The sequence below is a fragment of the Triticum aestivum genome, chromosome 7D, assembly GCF_018294505.1.
Source record: "Triticum aestivum cultivar Chinese Spring chromosome 7D, IWGSC CS RefSeq v2.1, whole genome shotgun sequence".
Taxonomy (NCBI): Eukaryota; Viridiplantae; Streptophyta; class Magnoliopsida; order Poales; family Poaceae; genus Triticum; species Triticum aestivum.
The window spans coordinates 64,697,727-64,713,365 of record NC_057814.1 but is presented as its reverse complement, the minus strand read 5'-3'; the positions used below and the strand labels follow the sequence as shown (position 1 = coordinate 64,713,365).

General features: G+C 42.2%; 1 long non-coding RNA gene and 1 pseudogene across 1 annotated transcript; both read right to left on the bottom strand.

The window, feature by feature from the left end:
• Positions 1-4,117: 4,117 nt before the first annotated feature.
• LOC123170814 (histone-lysine N-methyltransferase TRX1-like) lies at positions 4,118-10,669 on the bottom strand (annotated as a pseudogene).
• A 2,911-nt stretch (positions 10,670-13,580) lies between these two features.
• Positions 13,581-14,712, bottom strand: LOC123164528 (uncharacterized). The gene is made up of 3 exons (XR_006482501.1): positions 14,674-14,712; positions 14,319-14,410; positions 13,581-13,737 (listed from the first exon to the last, which is right to left on the bottom strand). It is a non-coding gene; the product is annotated as an uncharacterized lncRNA (long non-coding RNA).
• Positions 14,713-15,639: the final 927 nt, after the last annotated feature.

The following is a 15,639-nucleotide window of genomic DNA, read 5'->3' as shown; positions in this document are numbered from 1 at the left end:
CTGACTAACTAATTGATGCATTCATTGTTTTGGTATGTACACATATTAATTAACTCTCGTCTTTCTTCTTTTTTCTAGCCCTCCGGATCGAGCACAACTTCGGTAAAGAGACGAGGCCCGAAGAGAAAGTTGCGCTCGGATGAAAGGTTTGAGATCACAGCAATCGCGCGCGATGGCCAACCGATTGAACCCATCCGGACAAAGGAAGCATTTGCTGCTCAGTGCGGGGTTCTTATTAGGGACAAGATCCCGATCAGCATCCACCAATGGTATAAGCCTAAGAAGGAAGACCCTGAGGTGTCTTATGTCAATGATATGCAGAAAGATGATCTTTGGACTGAGCTGAAGGCAAATTTCACCCTACCGCAAGAGGAGGATCTAGAGAAGCCAGTTAAAGAGCAATTAATCAAGTCTCATGCTCTTAAGAAGATGGCAGACCTATTCAGGAGGTGGAAGAATGAGCTGAAAACGTTTGTCGACAAAGAAGAGACACCAGGATTCATCGGCCGGTATGAGAAGATCAGAGATCACTGGCCCGCATTTGTGGCCCACAAGACATCAGAAAAGAGTAAGAAGATGTCAGCGACAAACAAGAAGAATCCTGCGAAGAAGAAACTTCACCATAGCACGGGGTCAGGTGGCTACCTCAAAGCCTGGCCTAAGTGGGCCAAGGCTGAGAATGATCTGCTTGATAAAGGGATTCGAACCACAGACAATGAACTGGCCAGACTGTTGCCGGACTTGGTTCTTCGGGGCTGGCAGAAAATTGGACCCTCTATCAAGGAGGTGCGTTTGGACGGACGAGCTTTTGAGAATACCAGTCAAGAGGCTTCAGCACTATATCGATGCAGCGCGGGAAGGGACGTTCGTTCCAGACAGAGAGAACGACGAGCTCACAATGGCCCTCGGGAATCCTGATCACCCTGGACGGACACGAGGCACGCCAGGCTCCGTTCCGTGGAAGGCTGGTTTTCCGGACGCATGCGGTTACAAAAGCCAGGAGAGGAGGAAAAAAGTGGAGCAGACCCAAATTCAGAAGCTGCACGAAAGGGTTCAAGCGCTAGAGGAACGAGACGGCAATCGACATGCCGAAACTACCCCCGAAGCTACCCCGCCATCTCAGCGGAGAAGCAGCGTGGCTTCCACCGAGCTGCTTCAGCCGGAGCATGTCTTGACGGCTCCTGCTAGCTACCCCGTGGATGCTATCGCGGAGTCTCAACATTGCCACCTTATGACGCAATGGATGAAATTCAAAGTCAAGGCGGCTGTTGGCTCTGTTTTACCTACTGAACCTGGCGCAACCGACCACTGCCGGCCGATTCCAGAAGGATATGCTAGGGTGATGGTGGATGAAATAACGGACGGATTTGAGGACCTCGAGCTTGACCAAACGACCGGTGAAGGGGAGACTCGGCTGGGTTCTGCTCTGAAGACTCCATGCCTATGGCGGAAGGAGCTCATCAACCTTCCGAACTGGACGCCTCCGGCGAGTAAGGGCACTCCGCCTCCTCCTCCGGCGAGTGATCAGGGCACTCAGCCCCCTTCTCCGGCGTGTGGCGGCACTCCGCCTCCTCCTCCGGTGAGTGATCAGGGCACTCAGCCTCCTTCTCCGGCGCGTGGCGGCACTCCGCCTCCTTCTCCGCCTGCGCCGGCGCGCCAGAGCAGCCAGCCTCCTCCTTCTCCACCTCGTCAGCAAGGGCGGAAGAGACCCGCCGCCGCTCCGGCTGCTCCGGTGCGTCGTAGTCCTTCTCCTCCGCCTCGTAAGCAAGGAAAGAAGACAGCCGCAGCCGCTCCATCTGCTCTGCCGGCATCTAGTAGTACAGCCAGAGGCGGGAGGCAATACAGATTCGGTCCTTCTCTGAAGACTCCAGAGAAGTTACCATACGAGAGGACCGAGGAGGAAACCACGAAGATCGTGCGAGCCGAAGTGACGAACTTCTTTGAAGGGGTGAAAGCAAAGAAACATCCACCTCTGGAGGAGAAGGTAGATCCGGTGAAAGTGAAGCGCACTCTGGCTGCCTTGACAGAACCACCAAAGTCTCCGCCGAGAGGCAACTATGAGTGCATTATTGTAAAGACATTTGCCGAAGCGAAGCAGTCGGGAAGTACTGTCAGTGATCAAAGGTTAAAAGAACGACGAGCTGGGAAAAAAATTGCCCAGCTCGGCGAACAAGCGAACCAATCATGCCCCCCGCTCAAGGTGTCTAGCGACATCGTCGCTAATGATCCGAGGATGGTGCCCGGTTATAGCAATCTTGGGGATTACCTGCCCGACGATGTACATTATGATTTCTTGGAGGTGGTCAAACACAAATACCATTACGGGAAGCCTCTCGTCAAAGACGAAAGATCTCTAACAACGATGATGCGAAGATTACATGATTGGTACATGAAAACCTGCAGAGAGTCTGGGGGAGGAATACTTTGACGCTGAGAGTTAAACAGGAGCATGACCTCGTTGGAACTGAACTGTTGAATGTTCCATTTGAGGAGTTCTTCCAGTTTTTCAATCAAAAGGCCCTCGATAAATGAACGATCACTTGCTATTGTCTGTAAGTAGTACTACTTCTGTCATTAAGTCTCTCTATATAGGTCAGCTCTTTCATTGCATGTATTTATAATTATCCTCACTATATTATGCAGATTGAAGATCGCGGAATTGAAGAAAAGACAAATCGGTGATATTGGGTTCATTAACACAAATCTCATAGATGCAACTGAGGTTAAATATCATGCCGAAAATACCGAGGCCAACTTGCTATGATCGTTGGTAATAAATGAAAATAAAGATATAATACTCTTTCCTTATAACTTCAAGTGAGTGTTACTGTCTTGTGCATATTCGGTTTCCCTTATTAGTCTAGGTTATAGTAATGTAATTGATGACTTATGCATGCGTGCGCAGCTTCCATTATATTCTCCTAGAGATTAAGCTTGAGCAGGGAGTAGTAACCGTCTTAGACTCGAGACGAAAAGAACCCCAGGACTATGCGGACATGACTCAAATGCTCGAGAAGTAAGTTAAACCGATCATTATCCACCATATCAGCAACTTTGTTCATTTCCTGATATCAAGTAATTGTTTTCTTTGTCTGGCAGGGTTTGGAGAAAATTCACCAAAAAAGCTCCGGGACTGCCGAAGAAGTTGCAATTTAGACACCCGAAAGTAAGTACTATAGTAGCATGTTCCGCGCATCTCCTAGTGATTCAAGCGCTAGTTTCATCAATACCATTTAGCATGCTTGCTTATCAGTTTGATTAACCTCTATTTCTTGTAAAGTGGTTGTGGCAGGACCCGGGAATAATTACTGTGGATACTAAGTTTGCGAGTCCATCCACTGCACGACCTGTGAGCGGGGCTACTGTGACGAACAATATGAAGTGCGTAAGCAATAATATTCACAATTTTATTTTATTACCATCATTTGTGTTGAGTTTCATTTATTCATATATATATGTATTGACCCCCTTCTTCAAATTAGATCTTTCGGATGCGGGATGAACTCCTAGCACCAGATCGTATGCGAGCAATTCAAGAGCAATTGGCGGCATTCTTCCTTGACCACGTGAGCGCTGAAAACGGAGAATACTATCTGGACCCTGTGTTCTTACAATTTAATTAAGAGATTATATTTTAAGAGATAATTATTGTATATATGTAGCCGGTAGTGTCGGATAGATATACGAGAACTTGTTGTTCGACCAATCTCTCGGAGAAGGAGAGGTGGTCGATATCACTTCTCTCTGTATGCATATGTTCAATGACGATCTTCTGTTTCCTTCATTTGCTTACTAGCTAGCGTGTCTAGTCCTCTCCATACGTATATAGTACGTAGCGTCGACCAAGCACGGAGATAAGAGAGGACACTTCCCTCTATTAATTAGCTAGCTAACACAATATATGAAACACCTAAATTAACCCCCCAAAACCCCCAACCCCCCCCCCTCAAAAAAAACAAAAACCCCAGCCCCTGAAATGCTGACGCGTGGATGCCTATTGGTCCCGGTTAGTGCCACCAACCGGGACCAAAGGCCCTCCTGCCTGGGCTCGCCGCACCGGCCACGTGGAGGCCCATCTGTCCCGGTTCGTGTAAGAACCGGGACTAAAGGGTTAGGGAATTAGTAACGACTCTTTAGTCCCGGTTCAAAAACCGGGACAAAAGGCCCTTACCAACCGGGACAATAGGCCCTTTTTCTACTAGTGTGATATGAACCTTCTAGCAATCCATAGTACTAAGCATTATAATTTGTAGATAGCAACCTGCAACTTTGCCTCTTCCATCCTCAGACGACAATTTCAAATCAGGAGTTGGTGGCCACTCATTAAATTTTGACTTGAACGGTACAGTTTCGTATCCCTCGATCATTTTCATAACATGTGATTTTGTTCGGGTACCATCATTGAGCAATATGTGGTCAAAAGTAAAGGATACTAAGCACGCAGCAACACAAAATATAAACCATTAGCATGCTTTGATTGTAGGATTAGGAAAATGTTTCTAGAGAATGTTATATGATATTTCACCAAGGTGGTACTTCTTCTAAAATCATCTGAATATATAATGTATTAATTTTTTCTTTCCCAGACAGAAACAAGTAAACATTTCGCAAGAACATGTATTAGTTCATGCACCCAGATTGCTCTAGAATATTATCATACTTCTCTACAAGATTATATTTGACTGATAGGAATCAACTTGACGTGTTATAATATGTGCTAGCAAGTGAGAATATTCATATTCAAAAACTGGCAACAACTCTCAAAGCGAAATGCACCCAAACATCGTTTCTATAAAGCAAATCATGTGTCGACGATTTAAAATCAATAGTCTCTAGCTGTCCTTCAAAACTGATAAGTCACCAAAAATGCTACCCAGTTCAACATTTTCAAGAGTTAATATATCTCATAGTCATGGATGAATTAATGCTGATAGCAAATTACTCTTATTGACTACTGATGATATTGCGCTTTGGACATTTAATGTTAATCAATTACCATTGCAATTTGGCCGCAGCTTTCATGTCTTCCCGAGTCTCCTCTAAATGTATCTTCCTCGGAAGAGGAGCAACGCCATCAAACAAAGCCCGAAATTCCCCAGCTTCAGCTAGTAAAACAATGCAACTTTAACCTCTCACAATCCAAATCACAAATGACATAACTCTCTGCCAATGTGGACAATCACAACACATAAAGACATAAGGCAAAAACAACTACACAGGCAGAAGATCAGCTAACATGGAAGCACCAAAAAGAATATCTTACCTAGATGCACCCACGTCAAGGAAGAACGAGATTACCTCACACTAGGTTGAATGGTAGTGTAGTATTGGAGCATGCTCACTGAAGAAGCCAAGTCTTCCATCGGGACAAGGGACTGCAGTAACAGCAGCACAAACCCACTCATGAGAGTAAACTGTTCCAAAATGGAACACCAAATTTCATGCAGGCTTGATGACAGTTTGGAGCTGAATAAATACCTTTTACCGATGCGAACTTCCTGAAAGCAGTATACCCTTCAGGCCATATGTGCATTTTGTTATGGAAATGGTCTGAATCAGATACTATCCTGCCAGGAAAGAAACTCGCACAATCAGGTTTGTTATACACTAAGAAGAACGAACAAAGGACGAAATGCAGATGCATATATAAACATAAACATGCAAAGCTCAGCCAGCACCAAGAAAATGGGTGAGCAGAAGATATACAACAACATGAACAGAAGATGTATGTGCCAAATAAGAGCTCCATATATGCTCTAAGGCATAGACTGTCATCTTAAGTAATGTTCAGAATGATTTCTCTGATGGAAACCTTCTATGCCTACATTAAACACAATCAAAATGGAGTTTCAATGGTATAATTTTATGGCACATAAAGTTAAATGAAAAAATATGAAGACACAACATAAATTGGAATGGAGGGAGTAAATGGAAATCAATTATTTCTTGTAAAGGGTTATGGGTAGGAAGAACAAACTAAAACAGATCAGTGTTTTGGATTATTGGCACTAGTGCAATATGAACTGCATCATCAATTCATCATTGAACGTATAACATATGTCCATATCTCTGGAACAGATATAATTCCACTATACAGAAGTGCCAAGTCTGTTTGTGTCTCCCACCAAGGAAAACTTGCATAAAGCGGCAGCATCGTAGCTCAAAAGGGCAGTCCAAGATTCAAGTGAGAAACAGGGCATCCTTGAAATGGGTAGGATGGACATGCTTCCAGAGCATTTTTTTCATCTTTAAACGCTGATTACTCTATTTAGAGGGGGGGAGCTACTGTGCTATTTGCTCAAACATACCTAGGTTGCTCACACGAAGATTTCCTAGTTCTATCTGAGTCATTTCAGCATCCTCTCCATTTTCTTCTGATAAATTATTACAAGAGCCTATCGTGTCATCTTGGCCATTATCATCAGAACCATCATTTTCAATGGATTTCCGAAGTTGCAACATATTTTCTGGAAGCTTTTGTGTGAGGAGAAACCTATACAATTGATATTTTTTAGTATCATAACAACAGGGCATCATGCAAGATAACAGAAAATCTCTCAAGTCTGATGTGTATTCAGGAAAAAAACAATTATTGCTTAAAAATATATAAGAGGTTCTCGACTCATACTCCTTGGCTTTTTCTAAGCCTCCGGAGAAGCGTGTTTGCTTGCATTTGAGATGCAAGGAAGAAAGAAGGCCATTCAGAAAGGGCACCGCCTGCTTCTACTTAATCCTGAGGTATAAACACAACTTTAGTCTACTGCTTCGAAAGAAAAAGAAAAATATATGCTATTATCTTTTCACAAAACCAAACCTTGCAAAATCATGGGTGCCAAAGAATTGAACAAGTATTGATTGATCAAACCGAATTGACTTCAGGGCCCGGCTAGCATGAACATTTGACTCGTCCACTATAACAACTGGCCACATTGCATGACCTGTTGAGGCACACAAGGCTCTTTACATGAGAACAAATTCCAAGTCACTGAGAAAAGTGAGAATCCTACAGGTAAAAGGGTGCACTGAAAGATGGCAAATCAACCACATAACTGAATGAAACAATTTAACAAAAAGGGAAATCCATGTCACTTGTTTACTTTAGGAATGTAGGAATGTGGAGAAAATAGGACTAAATGATCAAATAACAAGTTAATGTCAGGTAATTGAGGAGATGAATACGAAAATGTCAAATAATAAATCAATACTGGGCTTAACATTAGAAAGCATTTTCTGTAAAAAGAGACAGTTAACCATCTAACACATGTGATGTGCACGAGAAATCTAATAAAGTTGTAAGTTGATGCAAAACTACCATAAACACTAGAATAAATAAAGTATCACACGGTAAAAGTTCAAAGTAATCTGGACAATGACTATAAACAATGCAATAAAACTTGATGGCAGAAAGAATAAATGGAAAGGACCATTGGCATCTAATCGCAGTTAACAACTAGAAGCATCGGCACTCATAAGGAAAAGACATGGGAGTACCTGTTATTTTAGCCCACACTATATTATCTGGATCAAGACCTTGGTAGTCATGAAAGCTGACAGCAAGTGCAAGTAGCTCATCGTATCCCTTCTTATATCCAGGTTAGATTATCCAAATTTCAGGTTCAGGCACTTCATTTCCTCAGATGAAATGAAAATTTTATCATTGCATTAGCTAGGGTAAGGTCTTCATACTTCACCTGCAGTTTGTTTAGCTTTAGATATCAACTACACGACATTTTACATGGCACTCTTCATAGTGCAGACATTACATGGAAAACAGAGTGGTAGATAACAGGCCTTTTAGTAAGGAAAATGCAGAAAAAAAATTAAAATCTAACTGAGGACAATCCTCTCAGCCACAACAATTTTTCATGAATAAGAAAAATAAGAACCAGGTATATAGAAAGCATACAGAATTCTTGGTTAGTTCCGTGTAGGCCGTGATGGAACCCTTGTACCAATCATCATCTTTGGGCCAGAAAACCTGCATTCACCATCAAAATTTAGGCCCCAGTTTTGCTGCATTCCATATAGTGATGAAACAAACACATGCTCAGAACAGACGTCGTCAAGAACTTACCTTGCACACTAAACCGACAAACGCCTACGGATCGGCACCCTGAATTTCCAACTTGCGACAAAGCCAGCGTCAAAATTACACGGAGAACAAGTATTCTAGTTGGCCGTTCCTTGTTGCTAAAGCCGTGAGCAGAGTTTCATTGCGAAGCAAGCACATATCGACATGAGTCGTCGTCAGAATATATGAACAACTAAGAGGAATGAATAATTAATCACATAAACAAAAATAAAAGACATGGGTAAACTTGCAGGAGGGGTAGTATATAAAGTCGATTACCACTATCTTCCAGCCACCTTCTTGACGAGCCTAAACCCGGTGCGGTGCAGCCGGTGCTTCTGTGATTTTCATGGAACATCTTGTAGGCAAATATAAAAACGAATCTGCACAAACAAAGATGATGGTTCTGGGCATTAAATCATGGCATCCCTTAAATAAAAAAATAGGAGTGGAAGAGAGAGGTAGGATGCTATTCAGGAGGGACTGGAGGGGTGTTGGCACCTACAGAGCTCAAATAGGCGACGTTGGTGGAGCAGAGACTTGAGGCGTTCCATACAACTCGGCTATGGTGGCGTTGTGCGCGTTTCCTGTTGACCAGGGCGCCACCTCGAACCCGTCAACTTCCACCAATGGGAACGAATTGATGAACAAATCCACAGGGACTATGGCCCCCAAGCCGTCTTCTTCAATTTTGACGCAGACTTCGTCGTGGGGCGGGAGCAGCGCAGCCATTAGCTGAGACTGGATCTTCAGGGCAGGGAAGGATGGATCGAAGCGGCGCTCTCCTTCTGCACTCCCCCTCTGCGCCTCGGCTGTCGTCGCCCCAGCAGCTCCTCCCCGTCTCTATCTGCGCCCAATGCAGGCGGGGCAGACCCCAGGCTGAGCAGCTCGTGAGCGGGCGCTTCCGCCACGAGCCCCTGCCCAGCGCCTCCTCCTCCAGCTGCCGCGACGCCAGCGAGGACGGCCGTGGCTCCTCGAGCCGCGACTTCTTGCGGCGACGGCAGTAGTAGACGATCACGGGAGGCTTGCCGCCCGCGGCGGCGGACGCAGAGCTGCGGGGCTTCTTGCGGGGCGGGCCGCGGGCAGGGAGCGGTGGAGGAGTAGACGCGGCTGTCAGTTAAACCATGTTGCTAGTGTAGATTCAGTTTCGTCAGGAATAAGGCCATGTAGCGTGAGTCTGTTCACGACTTGGCACGTACGTTTTGATTTCCTAGAGTTTAGGGGATCGCTGGGACTCCGTCGTGGGATGGCGCGGCAGTAGAGGGTCGTAGCGATCAAGTAGGATTGCGGGCGAGGGGCGTTGGGATGGCAGCGTCCATGACTCGATCGTGATCCGGTTTAGTAGCTGGTTTTCAGGGTTTGTTAGTGTTCCCTGTAACCGCTTTCAGGACCCTCTCATTCAATTGGCCAGCACGAATCTTTCTCGCCATTGGCTACCACGTACAGTGCGCATGTGATGACGTGGACGTCGCGAGCGAGCGCCCTTTGCGCGACTCGTAAAGGGTTCAATTTAGATACAGAACTCCTACATCTTTCTAATATATTTTTTATATGTACAAATGACCTAATTAAAAGTGTTTTGTCTGGTTCATGATATTCTTCTCCGGGTAATGAACCATAGAGCCTTTGGTTTTAGACTTCTATTGCGACGTCATTATTATGTTATACCTAATTCGAAATTTATGATACACGTGAAAAACATACTCAAGTTACATGAATGCATTATGACCTTAGAGAACAGACCAAGTGCACAATTCATTATGCAAGAAAGAGCTATAAAAAATAATACCCAAGTTATTAACCTTAGCAGAGCAGTTACCTGAACAGATAATGACCTTACAATGAGGGCATGTACTCATGCTCGTTCTGAAAGGAAAAACTACAAAAAATAGCATGTTCCATTGAATGCATTGTACTTTGACAGAAAACATGACTTATAACACTAACTTTGGAAAGAAAAAAAGACTACCTTTCCCCTTCGTTTCTGCATCTATCAATGTCATTTGTTATCCAAATATATATTACCCATTCATATACTTTCGAAACTGTTTATTTCATCACAAGTTTAAGCCTCTCAGAGATATGTTAGTTTCTGAAACTAACTCATTATGAAATCACAGTAAGGCAATACGGTTTTACTGCAATTGAAAAAATTAATCGAGAAAACAACTTGTAACTGCTGAAATCCACATAGATTTAAGTAATTCTTTGAAACTCTGGTGCCCAGAATCATCATGGATCAAAATTTTATTTCTGCAGAAACATCAAGCATTAGAATCAAATTACCAATCAACCAACACATACGTTCAGAGTCACCTTCGTTAGGCTAGATGTCTCCTAGGCAGCCTCCTTGCCGTTTTATGACCTAGTGAGCAACACCAGCTTATATATTAGTATATTACCTATTCATATACTTTCGGAACTGTATATCACATCTCAAGTATCAGCTTCTGAGAGGTATATCAGTTTCTGAAATTCATTCATTTTGAAATCACAGTAAAGGAATATGGTGGATGTGGGCTGCAACTGAAAATATCAAGAAAACAAATTGTAACTGCTGAATTCAGCAGCTCTCACCTGGTCGCCTTTCCTGCCCATGTCCTAGAGAATCCACATAGGTTTAAGTAATACTTTGAAACTCTGGTGCCCAGTTCCATTACGGATCAGATGGCCGTACCCGAATGAATTGAGGTCACTGGACCAAAAAACTCCCAAATATGTACGCAGATTTTAGAACCATCATGAATGAGGATTTTTATTCTCGAAAACACATCAAGGATGAGCATCAGAGTTAGCAGTTAACCAACACTTACGTTTAGAGTAACCTTCTTTAGGCTGATGTCTCCTAGGCGTCCTCCTTGCCGTTGCTACCACCAAGTTAGCAGCATCATCTCTTCTACTTCAAGAAGCTGCCGGTAGCTCACGTGGGCACGACTGATGCGGCTGGGCCACTGGAAAAGCACGATTTGCCCTTGATCGAAGGAAGATGGCATCAAAGGAATAAGGGATCAACCAATTGAGGAAGGAGACTGGAGCCAGGAAACCATCTTTCTAGTCCTTCTATGTTCGATCAGAAGATTGGCAATCGAGAGGGGAAGGCCAAGCGCACCTCAGCGGCCCAAGGGTGGGAAACTCACAGCGTCACTTGGGCTTCTTTTTATATTAGAGATTGGCGGACTATTTAGATAGAAGTACACAATACAACAGCCTCCATGTGCCTTTTTATTTTAATATAAGATGCCCGGTGGTCTATCTATTGAGATAAAATAGATGCGTGCAACTTTTTTTCTTTTAGGCTAGATACACTAGTCGTCAACCCGTGCACCTGCACGGGCTAGCAATTAAGGAACGTAAAATGAACACTAAAAATATAAATTCGTATGTATGCCTCACCAACTGGTACACCTATATTTCAGTACTCTTTGCTTAATTAGATATACGCTATATGCACATTTATGTAAATTAAACATTTATATCAGATCTTGTATTCGGATGTATGCAAGCATTTATTCATCTCTATAAAACATGTATATCAGATCTTGTATTTAGAAGTATGCACATTTATCGCAGCGTTTTATTGCTTATGTAAATAAATGCTTGACATAAAAGCTTGAGATGAATTGCTGCACCGAAAGTTGAAAAAGAATTACACATAAAGTAAGACATTTTTTTAGGTGAACATAAAGTAAGACATAGATCTCTCATGGACACAAAAATTAATAGATGCATACTGGATCTGGATATACTCTGATGCTTGTCATGTATTGCAAATATAGTACATGCAGTACCATCAACATATCATTATGTAAATCTGAGAGGAATTTTGATAATTTACGGTAAGGGCAAAATCTTAAGGTTACAATGACACAATTGGCTTTTCCTAATCTATCAGCATAACATGTATGCTTCCATGAAATATCTTGAGGAATTTTTTTCAATAAAAGAATATTTGAAGTAGCTCTTATTAGTTGAATATGAAAGATAACTACTTAGAAATAATTCTTTGTTATCTCGAAGGATAACTCTAAGAGGAACTTCTACAAAAAACTGGAATTTCTTCTTACATACGATCTTGTTGACATGTGGCAATAGCTCTAACAGAAAAAGGGTAGTGTGAATCGAGTTACTAAAAATCAACCTTTCTAGGTATCTTCAAAAAAACTAATAGTGAAATATTGTGATCAGATGCATAAATAATCTATCAAATCAATCGTCGGCAATTTGGATACTTTTGGCCACTGAAAAAATAGCGCGTTATAGCGCCGCTGATAGAACACCATAGTGTGCTGAGAATTGTCTTGCTAAATAAATCAATGTATAAAGTGTCAAGCTAATAGCATCCTATAGTGCGGTATAGCACTCTAATAGCGTACTTTAAGACCGGTGCTACTTTGTTATAGGGCACTATTTTTTTCATTGCTTTTGCCTAGGAAACTAAAGTTGTCTGCTATTATCGAGCAAGAACATTATGTGCATATAAATATTTAACCGTGCGCCTAGTTCATCTGAAGGATGTCCAGATGATTTAATCTTGCTGTTTTATTTCTCTCATGTCTAGCTCGGTAGATGTTTCTCTGAACTTTACTTCCTGTTCTGAATGTAAATGCAGTGATGTTGTGTTTTGTCAAAAAAAAGGAAAGGGAATGAATCTGAGTGTGCAGTAGTAATCTAGAATCATTTAGGATGAACAGTACACCATTTAATGAAGTATATATGAAGGATAATGTACATATAGGAATGGTTAAGCTGAAGGATTCTGCACCCAAACTGCAGTAAATATGTTCAATAGCCGTACAACTAATCAGCTCACCATAAATAGCACCATGTTTGTTAAGACCATCATAAAGTTAATTCCAGCATGATCATTTCAGATTATAACATAGGTTAACTGTTGATGATTTAGAACAAATAGGCTAACTAAATTTTACATATAACCCTGGGCATTGTATCTTTTGTCTGCGGCATGTGCAGATACTTCTAAACCTTTAGTAGAGGGGGAAAAGCGCCATAGTCAATAGAAGGCTCAAAAGTCTTTTCAAAATCAGGTCTGGCTTTGCAACTAATTTTGTTTCAGAAATTAGGTCTATCAGACAGACTTGATACACTCATATATATACCCAATTATTCCCAGATAATAAATTAACATAGTAAGGATAGAAACCATATGGATTAGTAGGGTTTCCTTTGCGAGGGTATATGGATTAGTAGGCTAACATATATGCTTTCAAATAGGTTCGAAATGTCCTGTGCAAAATATACCATGAACGATCTACAAAAGTAACAGTACAGCACACGTAGCATTCATGGATAGATAACATAATTAAAATCAACACTCTGGTATATCTACAAGCGTACGGGAAAAAAGATCTAGAGTAGGGGCTTTATTTATGCATTATATAAACTTGACCATGGATCACACTGGATTCAGAATTACCTCTAAAGGTAATGATTAAGCACAACGATGAACAAAAGGAAGAATTAATCGTTGGCTGATAAATCGCTAGCTATCTATATCATTGCTCTGGGCAACTGCCAGAAATTACTTTACCTAGTACTACACTGGACTGTGGGAGCCTCAACATTCATGATCCCGATGTCACGGTTGCACCAGAAGCTGTAGCCTTTTGCACTGGATTATCCTCCTTCTCACCATTTGGCTGCAAGATCTGGAACCACATTAGATAGATCGACTGAGGAGAAATTTCGAAGACCTTAATCGCAGCTCTGCAAGGGAGTTTTGTGGAAGTGGTCCATTGCAAATTTCTATCTAATATGTCTCGGCAATGATATACAATATTAATCTGCATGATCCATCCTTTTGTTAAGAAAAAAAAAGGTATTAAATGAACATATATAGGTTGTAAAGAGGATAAATTAGTGTAGTATCACATGCATACACTCTTGGCCTTCTTGCATTTGACACCTTTGAACGTCTCCCTGACACCACAACACAACAGGATGAAAGTCTCCGATGTTGATGACCCAGTGTCGATGTGTATTTACTATTTAGTGTAGCAAATCCATGTTGTATATAGACATGGTTTTTCCACTTCGAATATGAACAATGGCTTGTAGGGGAGGGTGAAGAACAAAGATGGGCACACATGCAAAATTTCCTTCCATACTTTTGCTGTCGACAAACTGTTGTCTCTTCTTGTGGTGTCAATTAGCCCGTGAAAAAGATCAAATTATCGTAAGGACATCTTATATTGCTTTCCACGTTTATAAAGTTGTATATAGATCGAACCTGCATAGCGCCATTCCTTCACATATCGGGGACGGAGCCGGTGCCCGACGCGTACAGCAGGAGCTCCCGAGCTAGCTGGCACTCATCTTAGGCTACGCACGTAGGTGATCGGGATTGCTTATTAGGATCGGAATATCACATAAATGCATCAACCAATGGAACATGTATATACTAATATATCTGTAGGAAAAGCAACAATCAATTGTATCATAGAAAGGAATCAAAGCAAAAAGAAAAAAATGCAAGCAACTCAGGCCATGATGTGTTCTGCACACGTCATATGAAATTGCATATCTGGAGGATGCAAAGTAGCTGGGAAGTGAGCAGAAAGCTGATGGATCTAGAGGAGTTGAACCTGTTTTATCGGTTGATCTGATAGTGCTCGGCCACAATCAACAAACTTGAGCTGGGGTAGGAGCTTGTGACTGGATTTGGTATTACCTGACTACCAGTATACTGCAGTGATGGACGATTCAATTTGTAGAGGACACATAAGATTGAGAACGGAGATACACTCAAGTAAATTGTATAGATCTTGAAGTCTAGCAAGAGACACATCAGATTTGCATGAATCCTTATTACTCTTGGAGAAGAGGGCGGATGGGTGCCAAGCTAGATCGAGGAAGCATGGGCTTAGCAATGATAAGCTAAACTGGTGCGAGCAGCGCGTGGAGATGGAGATGGCAACATGGAGTAGATCAGAGGGTTGGGGAGCCAGAAAGGAGGAGTTGAGAGGTGGCAGCTAGAAAGAGGAGATCGGAGGTGGCATGGAGGCGATCGACGTGGGTTTCCCTTTTTTCCAACAAAACAAACTCAGACCTAGTATTAACGTGGATCCTTGAAAAGTGACTTTTAATACATGTAAGTTAGGTTAGGTTGGCTCTTTTCTTCCATCACAACAGGAGAGAGATGCGTACGTGAGAGATTGAGAGATTTGGATTGTGAGGGAGATATACGTGAGATATATTTTTGGAGAGATACATAAGAGATTGGGGGAGTTGGATCATGGGAGTTTTTTTTTAGGACATGGGAGATTGAGATATTGGGATCGTGAGGCAGTTGGACTCGAGGGAGATATACGTGAGATTGTTTTTTTTATACATGAGAGATTGTTTTTTTTATACATGAGAGATGGGGAGAGTTGGATCGTGGGCGTTTATTTTTTGAGGGCATTTGTAGGGACGTGGCATCTCTTGTTTTTTTAGTCTCAGATTATATGAGTGGATCTATACCGTAATAATTCGGTCCCACTAGAGATGAACGGCTCATAAATTCTAATTAATGTGGTAATTTATTGAAAGTCGCTAATTAGTATAGATAT